A 15181-nucleotide genomic window follows, 5' to 3' on the forward strand; every position below is an offset into this window, starting at 1 on the left:
TGCACTCTAACTCTAATAATATGCCTGCTGGATGTATATTCTGTGAAAACTGTGGGTCTTATGACCATGATACCTCTGCCTGTAACGTAGATTCCCAATTTCAATCCAACTATAATGATGGTAATGAGTGTGATAATGAACAAGTCAATGCCTTGTCTTATGATAATAGACCTAGGAATGACAATAACAGATATTTACCACCTAATCAAAGAGGGAACAATTATAATCAACAGGGTAATAATTCTGACTACCAACAGCAAAACCAGTGGGGAAACAGGAACCAAAGGGACCAAAATCCCCAAGGGTCTTATAATCAACATGGTAATTTTGGTAATCAGAATAATTACCAACAAAATGCAGGTAATCAAGGGCAATACAATCAGAGCATGAATGCCAATAACAGGGGAAATTGGAATAACAATGGTAATAGGAACAACTTCCAAAATCAAAATCCCCAACAGTCTAATGCGCGTGGCTCCCGAGCCTCTAATGACAACTACAATGCTCAAGGACCATCGCAAAGGACTAGTTTGGAGGAGATGATGGAAGCACAGACCAAAATGTTCAACACTTTCATGGCCACCAGTGACAAAAAGTTTAATGAAGTGATGACACATAATAAAATGCTTGAAACCCAGATTTCTCAGTTGGCTAGTGCTATAAAGGATGGGGTTGGAGTGTCAAAACTCCCACCTCAAGGTATTGACCCTAAAAACTTTGTAAATGCTATCACCACTAGGAGTGGAAAGACATTAAGGGGGAGCGATGAAGTAGTACCCCCTAGGAGTCAATCTGTGACTACACCTACCACTGATACTGTTCTAGAGAGTGAGGAGGAGAGGACCAGAGAGAATGATAAAACTGTAGAGGTCTTAAATGAAAAGGAAGTAACACAAGTCAAAGAGCCCAATCTATTGCAAAAACTTCCTTACCCCCATAAGTTTGTGAGACATAAGTTGGATGTTCAATTCGGTAAGTTTTTAGATACTTTGAAGCAAATTCACCTTTCCATACCATTCACCGACGCTATAAAACAAATGCCTAACTATGCTAGGTTTTTGAAAGATATTTTGAGTGGCAGGAGGAATTGTGATGGGGTGGAAACTGTTAACCTCACCGCGAATTGTAGTGCAATCATCATGAACAAGATGCCTCCCAAATTGGGAGACCCAGGTAATTTCTCAATCCCTTGTGCTATTAATAAAATGAAAATTGATAATGCATTATGTGATCTTGGGGCTAGTGTTAGTCTTATGCCATATTCTGTATATCAAAGATTAGGGGTAGGAGAACTTCTTCCTACCAACATTACCCTACAGTTAGCTGATCGTTCGATCAAATTTCCTAAGGGTAAGGTAGAAGATGTTCCCCTACGAGTTGGGAAATTGGTGATACTTGTGGATTTTGTAGTTTTGGAAATGGATGAAGATAATCATATACCTATTATTCTTGGGCGACCTTTCCTAGCTACCTCTGGTGCTCTCATTGATGTGAAGAGTGCCAAGATTTCTTTAAAGGTAGGAGAGGAGGTCCTTGAATTTGATCTGAACAAAAGCATGCAATATCCTTTGTCTACTTCCGAAAACTGCATGATGATTGACACTATTGATTCGATTGTCTCTAGTATGCATACACTATTGCTTTCTACTAACCATGATCTTGAGCCAAGTGATACCGATGAGAGCAGGTACATAGAGGAGCAAATGCTAGAGGAAGATGATGGTGATAACGGTTTCAATGAAATTACACCCATGTATGCACTTGCTGAGGCCACCAAAAAAGAGGTAACGAGGCCCCTAAAATAGAATTGAAACCTCTACCATTACATCTAAGGTACGAATTTCTTGGCCCTGATTCAACTTATCCTGTCATTGTGAATTCTTCTTTAGATGCGGATCAAACTCGGAAGTTGTGTGATGTATTGAGAGAGCATCAAAGTGCCATAGGTTATACCATTGATAACCTCAAGGGTATTAGCCCCGCTATATGTATGCATCACATAACTCTCGAGGATGGTGCGAGGCCTTCTATTGAGAGGCAGAGGAAACTCAATCCTCAAATGGGGGAGGTGGTGAAGAAAGAGATCACCAAACTTCTTGATGCAGGTATCATCTTCCCCATTTCAAGCTCTAGATGGGTTTCCCCTGTGCATGTTGTCCCTAAGAAGGGGGGAATGACTGTAGTTGAGAATGAGAATGGTGAGCTCATCTAAACTAGAACGGTGACCGGCTGGCGGATGTGCATAGACTATAGACGTCTAAACGCATCTACCAAAAAGGACCATTTTCCCCTTCCTTTTATTGATCAAATGCTCGAAAGACTAACTAAGCACAAGTATTATTGCTTTCTTGACGGTTATTCGGGGTTTTTCCAAATACCTATAAACCCGGATGACCAAGAGAAGACGACTTTTACTTGTCCATATGGTACTTTTGCCTACAGGAGAATGCCTTTTGGACTTTGCAATGCACCGGGCACCTTTCAACGGTGTATGATGAGCATTTTTGGGGACATGTTGGAGGCCGAGATGGAGGTTTTCATGGACGATTTTTCTGTTGGGGGAGCCTCCTTTGATGATTGCCTAGTGAACTTGGGGAAGTGCCTACAACGGTGTGAGAGAGTGAATTTAGTCCTGAACTGGGAGAAGTGTCACTTCATGGTTGAAGAAGGTATTGTTCTCGGTCACAAGATCTCAAATGCAGGCATAGAGGTGGACAAAGAAAAGGTTGAAGTTATAGCAAAGCTACCACCACCGGTCAATGCAAAAGGGGTAAGACAATTCCTAGGGCATGCGAGGTTCTACCGGCGATTCATAAAAGATTTCTCTCTTATAGCCAAGCCTTTGACTGCCTTATTGAAAAAGGAAGTCGACTTCAAGTTCGACAAAGAGTGCCTACAAGCTTTTAACACACTTAAGAAAGCTTTGATTTCGGCACCGATTGTGCAAGGACCACGGTGGGATCTACCTTTTGAGTTGATGTGCGATGCTAGTGATACGGCTATTGGAGGTGTTCTTGGGCAACGAGTTGAGAAGAGGGTTCACGTGATCTATTACATGTCCAAGACCTTAAATGAAGCACAAAGGAACTACACCACTACAGAGAAAGAGTTCCTAGCCATTGTTCATGCATTTGAGAAATTTTGGGACTACCTCATTGGTTCCAAAACGATTGTTTATACCGACCATGCTACCATTAAGTACCTAATTTCGAAGAAGGAATCCAAACCACGCCTCCTCCGATGGGTCCTCTCTTTACAACAATTTCATGTGGAGATCCGGGACAAGAAGGGAGCCGAGAATGTGGTTGCGGATCACCTTTAGCGCATGGAGAGGGAGCAACAAGAAGATGATGGGCTGCCCATTTGTGATGAGTTGAAGGATGATGTTTTATACCTCCTCAAGGAGAAGATTCTACCATGGTTTGCGGATTTGTTAAACTACTTAGCTTGTGCGGAGTTTCCCCCCGATTACTCCAAGCACCAACGGAAGAAGATTAGGAGAGATGCAAGGCATTACATATGGGATGATCCAATTTTGTTCAAGAGAGGTGTAGATGGTCTCCTAAGAAGGTGCGTTCCAGAGGAAGAAGTTCATAGTGTGCTGAAAATGTGCCACTCCGACCCTTGCGGAGGTCACATGGGGGCTAATAAGACAGCCCAAAAGGTTTTGCAATGTGGGCTATGGTGGCCCCATATCTTTAGGGACGCGTGGGCATTTGTGAAGACTTGCGATTCTTGCCAACGGAGTGGAAACATTTCCAAGAAGAATGAAATGCCTCAAAAACCCATACTTGAACTTGAGATCTTTGATGTGTGGGGCATTGACTTTATGGGACCCTTCCCTTCCTCCCGTGGGAACCAATACATACTTGTGGCTGTGGATTACGTGTCTAAGTGGGTGGAAGCAATTGCCTCCCCTACAAATGATCACAAGGTGGTGGTGAAACTCTTCAAGAAGATTATATTTCCAAGGTTCGGGGTTCCTAGGGAGGTTATAAGTGACAACGGGTCACACTTTGTGCATGGGGCCTTTCAAAGGATGCTTCGAAAGAATGGAGTACATCAAAGGTTCGGGACAACCTATCACCCTCAATCTAGTGGGCAAGCGGAAGTCTCCAATCGACAGATAAAGTTCATCCTTGAGAAGACAGTGGCGAAGAATAGGAAAGATTGGTCCGATAAGATTGATGATGCACTTTGGGCATACCGGACTGCTTTCAAGACCCCAATAGGCACCACCCCACACCGTTTGATCTACGGGAAAGCATGTCACCTTCCGGTCGAACTAGAGCACCGCGCTCAATGGGCTATCAAGAAGATAAATTTTGATCTAGCAAGCGCGGGAGAGCAACGGATGTTGGACCTTCATGAATTGGAGGAGCTCCGGATGGACGCATATGACAGTGCGAACCTATACAAGTCCCGATCTAAGGAGTTCCATGACCGGAAAATAGAGCGGAAGGTGTTCAATGTTGGTGACAAAGTCCTCTTATATAACTCTAGGATGAAGCTCTTCCCCGTTAAGTTGATGTCAAGATGGAGGGGTCCATTCACTGTCAAAGATGTTTTCCCTTCCGGTGCGGTTGAGCTTTATGATTCTAGTGGGTTGAAATCCTTCGTGGTTAATGGGCAAAGGTTGAAGACATACTATGAGGGAGCCCATGTTGGTGTGATAGATGTGTTCGAATGCGGTCACAAGAGTTGAATGTGACCACGTCAAGCTATCGACGTTAAACTTAGCGCTTCCGGGAGGCAACCCGATTTTCTTGCTTTTACTAGAGTAGTTTCTTTTGTTTTGTAGTTGGTTTAGCTCCTAATTTGTGTGAGTTTTGTGTGCTCTTGTGTGTTTTTGTGCAGGTAGAAGATTGGTTAGAAGTCGGAATGAAGAGAGTGATGAGTGCCTTGAAGGAAAACAAAACCTGCGGACTGCAGCAGACAGCACGGCCGTGCCATCAGACAGCACGGCCGTGCCAAATTCTGCACGGTCGTGCCAAACCTCAAAAGCCCACTGACATTCTAGCACGGCCGTGCCATTTTCAGCACGGCCGTGTCAAGTACTAGCACGGCCGTGCTAATTTTAACACGGCCGTGCCATCTGAAATTCAATTTCGCAAAAAGCCTGCCAAGCCAACACGGCCGTGCCAAATTCGGCACGGCCGTGCCAGTTATAGCACGGCCGTGCCATCTGAAACTCAATTTCGCAAAAAGCCTGCCAAGCCAACACGGCCGTGCCAAATGCGGCACGACCGTGCCAAACCTCAGCACGGCCGTGCCAGTTATAGCACGGCCGTGCAGCGCGGGTTCCGGATAGTTTTTCGTGTTTTTTTTAAACACGATTTCACTCACACTCTTTCATTATTCTCCAACTCTCCTACCCTTTTTCTCTCTAAACTAACCCAAACCCCCAACCTCCACCCTCAATTCCTCAAATCAAACCCTAATTCCCCATACTCTTCTTTCAAGATCTCGGCACCCTCCTTGCATTGGATCATTTTTCAAGTGATTGGACGCAAAATTCGGCCCTCTTTGAGCTCGCCACAACTCCACTTCGTGGAGTCCTCAGTGAATTCGTTCTTAAACTCATTGATTTCCGCAATTTTTGTCCAATTTCATTCGTTTTATTGAATATTTGTTGTTGAATTGTGCTTTATTGTTGCAAGTTTGGGTGAACTAGTAGTGTTAGGGTAGTACATTGCATGCTAGGATAGTTTCTTGCTTGTTAATTGGTATATTGTGCTTAATTTCTTGAATCAAACATGCCTAGAACAAAGACATCGACTAGGAGACCGGGTCGGGACGATGCATCCTCATCCATGGTTCCACCCACGGTGGACGCCATGGGTATTGTTTTTAATAACCCGTCCTTTTTGGACAAATTTGTAGGATTATCCCACCGACCGATCCGGCCTACCAAGTTCTACAACCCTTTAGCCGCTAGGGCTCTAGGGATCGAAAGCGACATGGTTCAACTATTTTCATTTACCAATTTTGATTCTTTCCTTACCATGCATGCTCTCACTTACAAGAGGCTTACCCTCGAGTTTTTGTCTTCTTTGTACGTGCATCGGGATGAGAATAACTCACCGCGGTACTTGTCCTTTCAACTAATGAACTCGGGCACCATTCAAATGTCGGTGGCCCAAGTTAATGCCGCCTTTGGGTGGACATCCGACCTGAAATATGGTCCTAAGGATGGCCACTCAAAACACTACAACTCCGAGTTGTTTTGGCGGAAAATCACGGGGAAAATGGATAGAGATCCCCGTAGGGATAAGACGACTTCCATCGTCAATCCCGCCTTTCGGTTGTCCCACAGGACCTTCTCCTCTACTATCTTTGCTAGAGGAGATAGTTCGGGTGTAGTCTCCATTAGGGAGTTACAGTTTATTTGGCACCTCACCCGTGGGGACGGGCGTCTAGACATGGGAGCGTGGTTACTAGACCACCTCGACGGTGTAGCCCGGGGTAGGGTGATATTACTATCGGTGGCATGATCACCATTCTTGCGCAATATAATGGGATTGATTTTTCTGAATTGCAGGCTATCCCAGGCACTACGAGGCTTGATATGCGCACCTTGAGAGCCATGCAGTGGCTTGAAGGGACATCCCAGCTGGATTGCTATTTGTGGCTCGTAGCAGGCAAGCCATACGCCTACTTGCCCGATCCGGAGAGGACGGTGGTTTACAACAAAGACAACTGGATCTTCGACCCCGACTTCCCCTGGAACGAGGACGGAGGCACGGAGTATGTAGACCGCAATCCCCAGCCTCACCAGGGGGATGAGCAGGCCCACGGGGGCCAAGGAGGTGACGATGCTGATGATGATGATGATGATGACGAGGTAGGTGGCCCGGATGCGGCCCAGCAAATCCCGGCGCAAGACATCGCCTGGCTCCGCCAAGGAATGGAAGATTTGAGGCTTGAGGTAGCGGATTTGCGCCGGTCGAACGAGGATATGACCTCCGCCTTCAGAGACCTGAAGAGGAGTGTTGATGATATGGCCTCCCGTTTCCCTTATGGCCCGGGCGGGCCTAGCTCGTGATCCATTTCCCTTTCCCTTTAGTTACCTCCCTCTCCTTACTATTGTAAGTCCTTGATGTGTAAACATTGAGGACAATGTTTGATTCTAGCTTGGGGGGTCTTACTTGTATTTAGGGATTTGGATTTTTGGTAGTTTAGTTTTTATTTGCTTTCGAAAAAAAAAAAATAGAAAAACAAAAACAAAAACAAAAAGATTTACTGCTTTCCTAGACTAACCTTAACTTGTTTGCTAGTATGTCTTTCCTTTTTGCAGATTGGGAACATTCGAGACGCGGCATGAGTTTGAAGAACGATGCTATGGCCGTTAATTGGAGCTCCCGGGAAGCAAATTTGGTGAGATCTTTTCTTTTTTTTGTGTGCTTAGGATAGTTTAGTTTAGGAAGAAGTTGAATGGTTCGAGGATGTTTGATCGGTTCTAAGGAACCTGGGATCGTTGATGTTGATATCATTCGATCACTTGTTTGTCGATTGGGATTATTATGTGATTTTCATGCCTCTTTATGAGCCATTTATCTTATTTAGATTACTTAGTTGTTTATATATGTGTGCAATATAGGAAAAGCTTCTGTTATGAGAATGTGTAGTCTAGTTTATATGATTTGCCTCATAGTCTTTTCCTATATTTTTGGATCGTGATAAACTTGTCTAATTGCATAAACTTTTGGAATAATGCTCATATTTGGATTCGAAACGTGAATGAATGTGTGTGGAATATCTATTTCTACTTAAGCCAGTAATGAATGCACAGTTTGAGTCTATTGTTGATCAATGTAGACGAGTCTAGGCGAAGGTAGTTGGTTAGAACACTTTTGTCATGTGAAACTCTATGCCTTTGGGCTGTGGTAAGATGGAGTCGCTTCCCATTTGTGGATTTGATCCCCTTAATTGGTAGTTGCTTTGTTTTTTAGATCCCGTGAGGTTTATTTGTTCTAGCCTTCATCATTCTTGTTGAGTGGCATATTTGGATCCTTGATTACGCATTTTTCGATCTTTGTGTTGACTAGTAGCTCCCGAGACCGACTTGACACTTTTAAGGGAGGAAGAGGGCACCTTTTTCATTTTTCTTATTTTGTTCCTTTTGTTTTGTTACAAATTAATTTTCTTTTTACATCATCTTACTTGCTAACCATGTTGAGCCTTTAATTCCATTCTTGGTTACCCATGTTACAAACCCGATGGCCGATGTTTTACCAACCCTTAGTTGTGAAGCGTTTACCTCGCAAGGTTTGTTTGAGCTTATTGTGTATAAATCAAGAATAATGATCGATAGTTGGTTTGAGAAAGTTTGAAAGTGAGCTTAATTGTAAAGATGTAATATGAAAATTTGTTTTTGAAAAAAAAAAGAGGAAAAGAAAATCAAAATAAAAAAAAGGAGAAAAGCCATCCGAATTGTGAAAAAGGCAAGGACACATAAATAAAGTTTTGAAGTTTGAAAGAGGTCATTTGAGTGTGTATTATATGGATAATTCGGGATGTGTAAGAATGTGAATCAATGAGATTGTGGAAAGTGAATTACATCTTTTGAACTATTGTTTTTGAGAATTGTGATTCTTGCGCTTCATTTAGGAATTAACCCCACTTTTTTTAAATTGTTTTCACCTACCTTACCCATTGCCAATACATTACAACCCTTTTAAGACCCTTAGACTTTAGAGTTGTTCGGTTCTCAAACGGTGGAGGGAGATACCTTTCAACCCTATGGAAAGATTATGCGTAATCGAGATGTCGGGATACCTTTGTTATTTCCTCAAAATATCACTTTTTCCGGTTCCTTCGAGGAATCACGAGGGGCCAATTAGGGTGGTGATTTGAAGCAAAAGGGGAGGACGTGGCCGGTTTGGTTGGGTTTAGAGGGAAGCATGACTTCTTTGTTCTCTATGCTTGGTTTAGGTTTTGTTTGCATTTTGATCAACGATACCTTGGATTGTGTGTCTCGTTGCTTGTTTGAGTGAGTTTTCATTCCGTGCATGGTTGTTCTAAGTAGGATCCATTGACTTCATTCCGTGCTAAATTGGATTTATATGTAATGGCAATAGTTTATTTGATCCTGTGCGTGTGTGTATCCCTTGGTTTTTGCTCGAGGACTAGCAAAAGTGTAGCTTGGGGGGTTTTGACAAGCGCACTTTAGGGCGCGCTTTAGAGCATATTTTAGGATGATTTTGGATGTATTTGGGGCCGCTTTGGCCGATTATTACCTTGTTGTGCTTACGTTCCCCATATTACGTGCTTCACGAGTTTTCGGTTTGTTTTTGATGTGTTTTCAGGTAATATCAACCAAGTTTAACCGGATCCCGAGCTAGCCTTGACCGGAGTCCGAGGAGTTAAGGAAGTTCAAGTGTCGTGCATTGATTACATAGCATAGGCAGCACGGCCGTGTTACCATAGGCACACCCGTGCTGGCCTATAAGCAAGCAACCCCAGGCAAGGCAGCACGGCCGTGCAAGCCAATAGCACGGCCGTGTCAGTATCCACGCACCCGCACGGCCGTGCAGGCCATTAGCACGGCCGTGCCAGATGTTGCTCGTGCCCGTGTCAGCTTCAGTATGAGCCCCGTGCTAGAGCATATTCAGCACGGCCGTGTCATTTTTAGCACGGCCGTGCCAGGAAGCTGCACGGCCGTGCCATATATAGCACGGCCGTGCCAATTTGAAGAAGAAACCCGGTTTACTTACTGACAAGCTAGCACGGCCGTGCCAAATACAGCACGGCCGTGCTGATCCAGGGTTAACTGCGCGCTTGACTTCTCCGAATTAGAAGACGTATATAAGGCCCGACTTTAAGAGGATTAAAAGACAGTTTTTAGAGATAGTTTTTTTAGAGCCTTTGTAGAGAGTTATTGGAGAACGTTCTTAGTATTAGAGATTCATTAGTTTTCTTAGAGAAATTCCTAGAGATTTTAGTTTTCTTGGATCGATTTGAAGCAAGATTTGCGAAGGTTCTTTGTATTATTCATTGACGACGGATATCAAAGTTCTAAACTTTTCTATTGATTCGCATCAATACAAATGGTATTATTCATTCTTGTTTATTAATCAAGCTTTATTATTCCTTAATCAGAATTCATGTTTATATCTATTATGCTTTTGGAATTCATTATTGCTTTGATTATTAATATGTGTGAGTAGTCTCCTTGCTAGGGTTTCGGGATGAAACCCGACCTAGGTAATCTATGTAATTGAGGATTGATTTTGATAAACGGATTGTGATTAAATTGATTGTATGCGATTGCATGTTAATTCATTATAATAGGAGTAGCTAACCTAGAATCTTGATTTGGTTGCATGATATTCTTGATTTGAACAAGAGATTGTGAATTGAGTATTTCATTATTTAATGTGGTTTGATTATGTATCGAGTAATGTTAAGTGCATGAGAAATCCAAGCTTAGTATTGCCCGTTGTCTTCCTATCACATGATATTGATCAGACTTATAGTCTTTGCATATCCCGTTTGTCTCTGTGATTCCTTGTTGCGTAGTTACCGATGGTTTGGTGAATTCCCGTTCTCCCCAGTGTCTTAGTTTATTGATTTATTCCATCTTATTAGTAGTATTTTAGAACACCATTTTCCATTGATTTCGAACTAGCTTAGGTTTAAGATTGATTTGCAATTACTCTCGTTCCTCGTGGACCGAACCTTTATTTGCCATTGTACTTGGTTATAGGGTGTTCGTATAAGTATTGTTTGATTGAGAGTTAGATTGTAGCGACCGATTTAACCCTTGTCACCGGACCCCAAGGCCCGGAGGACGACTGTTGCGAGCTCTCCTGGTTCTGCCAGGAAACATGTGGCGGCTGAGAAACAGCCGGCCACTTCTTCTAAAACTCCAACTGGGCCGCCTAGAAGTATGAAGTTGTCCTTGTAAATTTTAGACTTGCTCCCTTTTTTACTAGGTCTAATCCGTTTGTTTATGCTTGATGCAGCCGGCCCTTAGGAGCCTGACTTGGTAGAGGTGGCCAAGTCTATGATCAGGGTCGTTCCTCCAGCTGAAAGGGAGGCGGTCAGGGGTGTCGGCACCCTTGACCTAGACGGGATTGCAGGGGTCCTTGCTGAGGTATACTTAGCATATTTTTGAGTATTTGAATTTCTGGACGCATGTTTTCTTTTTTGTTTGGAAACTGACGCCTGTTTCTTTTTACTTAGGCCCTGCTCCGAGTGAACGGCCTTCGCAAGCCGCTTGAACGGAAGAACAAAGAGGTAAAAGCTGCAAAAGCTATGGCCGCCTCCAACTGTGATAAGGCAATGTTTCAAATTGCCCAAAATGAAGTTATGACCATTGATATTCTTTATTATCAGGCGCAGGCTACCGCCGCTGTTCGGGCTCAGTTAGAGGCGGCCCAGAAGAGGAATGGCGAGCTGGAGGCGACCATCACCAATCTCAAGGCCGAGCTGAAACCTCTTCGCCTAAAGATGTACTCATACGAAGCCTTGGAGAAATCCTTGGCCAACGTAAAGGAACGCCTGGTGACCCAGGAGAGGAGTCTTACTCAGGAGCTCTCGGAAAAGGCCGAGCAAGAGAAGAAAGAGCTGGTCCGGGAGATGATGGAAGACTCTGCTCAAATCCAGCGCATGGCTTGGGGCCGCCTCTTCCCCAATGCCGACTTTGCCTCATGGGAAAAAACGTACCGCCAGTGTTCTGATACATATAATCAAGAGATCCTGGCGGTTGCTGAGGAAGAGGCGTTGGAGGAAGCGTTGGAGGAGGAGGAGCCCGTAGTGGCGCTTGTGCCGCTTGGGGGTAATGCATCAAAAAAGGATGCAGCTGAAGCTGAGTCCAGCAAGAAGAGTGCTGACCAGGCGGCAGCTGCTAATACTGAAGATCTGCCCCCTTCTTAAGCTTTATGTATTCTTTCCACGGCCTGCGTGTCGTTTGTTTTGTATTTACCCGGCCAGGGGGCCGGGGCTTTGAATATTTTGCCGGTCTTTAATGACCGGCTTCTTTTTAATGAATTTTTGTTTTGCTTCAAATTTGTCTAAGTATTGAATATTCTAATATCCAATTGTTCACTAGACCGACTGTTTTACATGGCCTATAGTTGCAGACAGGTACGGATAGTTAGTCACGCCGCCTATGCCCCTGGACGACTGGTTGTCTGTTTCCAGGCTAGACGATCAGTCGGCCAATTAGCCAATCGGTATTCAAACTATTTTTAAAACTGGATCCCCTTTAGGCAGGCAGTCCTGTCATTTGTAAATTTAACCAAGTAGGAAAGTTGTCTGACCAAGTAAACATGATTGTTACCTAGTTGCCAAGGAACTGAGTAGTAGAGGTATCAAGCGGCGGGTATCGGTTGTTTCCCTTTATTCGCCAATATTTGTTGGCTTTTAACTCATAATTTGTTAACCTAGCAGGAGTAGTGGTTGAGAGCCCCCGTTTGCTAAAAACAGGCGGACGACTCATACCTTTTAGGCTCAATACTAAGTTTGAGGGAGTGACTATAAGTTAACATAGGAGTTACTTAGTCTCCGTCACAATCTAGATTGAGTAGTAGAGGTACCAGGCGGCGGAGGCCGGCTGATCCCCTTGATTCACCAATGTTTGTTAGCTATTAACTCAAGATGTTACCTAGTAGGAATAGGGGTTTGAGTGCCCGTTTGCCAAAAAAACAGGCGGTCTACTCAAACCTTTTTGGTTTCATACCAAGTTTGAGGGAGTGACTATGAGTTAACATTGGAGTTACTCAGTCGCCGTCACTCTTGCTTGAGAAGTAGAGGTACCAGGCGGCGGAGGCCGGCTAGACCCCTTGATTCGCCAATGTTTGTTGGCTATTAACTCAAGAGGTACCTCCTGCATTTATCCCAAGTAATACAGGCGGTCATTTGACTCAGATGTCAACTACTACCACTGGTTTGGTTAGTGATAGAGTTATCCTTGTCTCAAAAACGGCTACGTGGTTGCCCTTGGGGACAGTCGTATAGGTGCCGTGTAATTAGTTTATAGAGCAATGTTCCACCCAAAAGGGAGCTGCTCTCTGCGACGAATTTCATCCGGAGGGATGCCGCCGTACGCCTGCTATGATGTTGGGACAGGTCGTATTAGTTTTGAAGATTGGATCAGTTGGCTGGGCGCCCGGTCTGATCATTCGGCCTGTGGCCTTGGTAAGTTCTTGGTGAACGTAGGTGCTAAGTAAAAGGAGGGTAGCCGCCTGTTAGGCACAGGGTCGGCCAGGCCTTAATCTTTTTAGCTAAGTATAAGGGGGGTGGCTGTGTGTTTGGAACCAGTCGGCCCTCTTCTATAGAGAGTAGCCGACTATATGTCCAGACGGCATGCCCCTATGGTGATAGAGTAAAATACTCAATGGAGAGTAGCCGACTGTAAAGGTACAGACGGCATGCCCCTCTGAAGATAGAGTAAAAATACTCAATGGAGAGTAGCCGACTGTAGAGGTACATACGGCATGCCCCTCTTAAGATAGAGTAAAATACTCAATGGAGAGTAGCCGGCTGTAAAGGTACAGACGGCATGCCCCTCTAAAGTAAGAATTTAAACATGGAGAGTAGCCGACTATTTGTTAGTAGGCGTGCCCCTATTAGTACAAAATTGAATAGTAAGTATGCAAACTTTCATTAAGTAGCTCTTTACTATTTACATCATTCAAAAGAAATATTTCTTAAGATTGTCTACATTCCAAGTTCGAGGCAACGGTCGACCGTCTGGTGTTTCCAGACGGTAGGTACCGTCCCTGACCTCTTCACAGATTCGGTAGGGTCCTTCCCAGTTGGGAGTTAGTTTGCCAGACTCATTAGCCCTACCAACTGCTTCCATTTTTCTAAGTACAAAGTCCCCCACTTTGAGTGGACGCCTGTGTACTTTTTTGTTGTATGATCTAGTCATTCTCATGCGGTAAATTTCATGGCGCAAGACAGCATTGCCCCTCCTTTCAGGAAGTGAGTCTAATGCCAGGCGCATGGCTTCCCAGTTTGCCTCTTCGTCATATAGCATTACTCGAAGAGTCGGCTCGTAGTGTTCTATTGGAAGAACAGCTTCCGCACCATAAGTTAGGAGGAAAGGAGTTTCTCCAGTCGCCCCTTTTTCAGTCGTCCTAATGGCCCAGAGAACATGTGGTAATTCATCCGCCCATAGGCCGCCTGATCGTTCAATATTTTTCTTGAGACCGCCTGAGATGATTTTATTAAAGGCTTCTATCTGGCCGTTTGCTTGTGGACGGCCGACAGATGCAAAGTAGTGTGCAATTCCTTGGTCACCCAACCAGATTTTGAGAACAGGCGTCTCAAATTGGGGACCATTATCAAAAACCATAGACATGGGAACTCCGAACCGAGTGATGACATTTTTCCAAATGAATGAAATTACATCCTTCGTCTTGATTCCCTTTACAGCCTCCGCCTCTACCCATTTAGTGAAGTAGTCGACGGCAACAAGTATGTACCTCCTTCCGCCTGTAGCAGGCGTATATGGACCCAGAATGTCCATGCCCCACTTAGCAAACGATAGTGGGCTATGAATGGTAGTGAGGTCAGTAGCCGGACGGTGAATTAGCTTGCCAAACCTTTGGCACTTGTCACATTTTTTCACCATCCCCATTGCATCTGCTTCCAAAGTAGGCCAAAAGTAGCCCTGCCGCCTTGCCCGTTGAGCAAGCGTCCTACCGCCTATATGGGAAGCACAGTAACCAGAGTGAAGATCGTCTAGTATCTCTCGTCCCTTTTCTGGAGTAACACACTTTAAGAAAGGTTGAAGGTACCCCCTTTTGTGAAGTTCTCCCTTTATTATTTCAAAACAAGTTGCTCGTTTTTTCAGTGCTGCCGCCTGTTGATGATCATCCGACAGGGTACCCTTTGTCAGATATGCCCTGATTGGATCCATCCAGGTTGAGCTTCTGTCTAAGATTCCAATAGGTTCTTCCTCAATGCTTCTCCTCTCCATTACTTCCCAAAAACCAGTTCGAGGAGTATCAGAGGAGGCGGAAGATGCTAATTTTGACGGTGCATCCGCCTGGTTGTTTTCTGATCTCGGCACTTGGATCAGATGGAAATCCTCAAGGGAGCCGACTGCTTGTCGGACCGCCTGTAAATACTTGATCATGGCCGGAGGGGTTGCTTCGTATTCGCCATTGTACTGACTCACTATCAATTGCGAATCGGTACAGGCGTCTACTTTTCTTGCCCCTGCCGC

This window comes from Chenopodium quinoa, unplaced genomic scaffold (genome assembly GCF_001683475.1).
Source record: "Chenopodium quinoa cultivar QQ74 unplaced genomic scaffold, ASM168347v1, whole genome shotgun sequence".
NCBI lineage: Eukaryota > Viridiplantae > Streptophyta > Magnoliopsida > Caryophyllales > Amaranthaceae > Chenopodium > Chenopodium quinoa.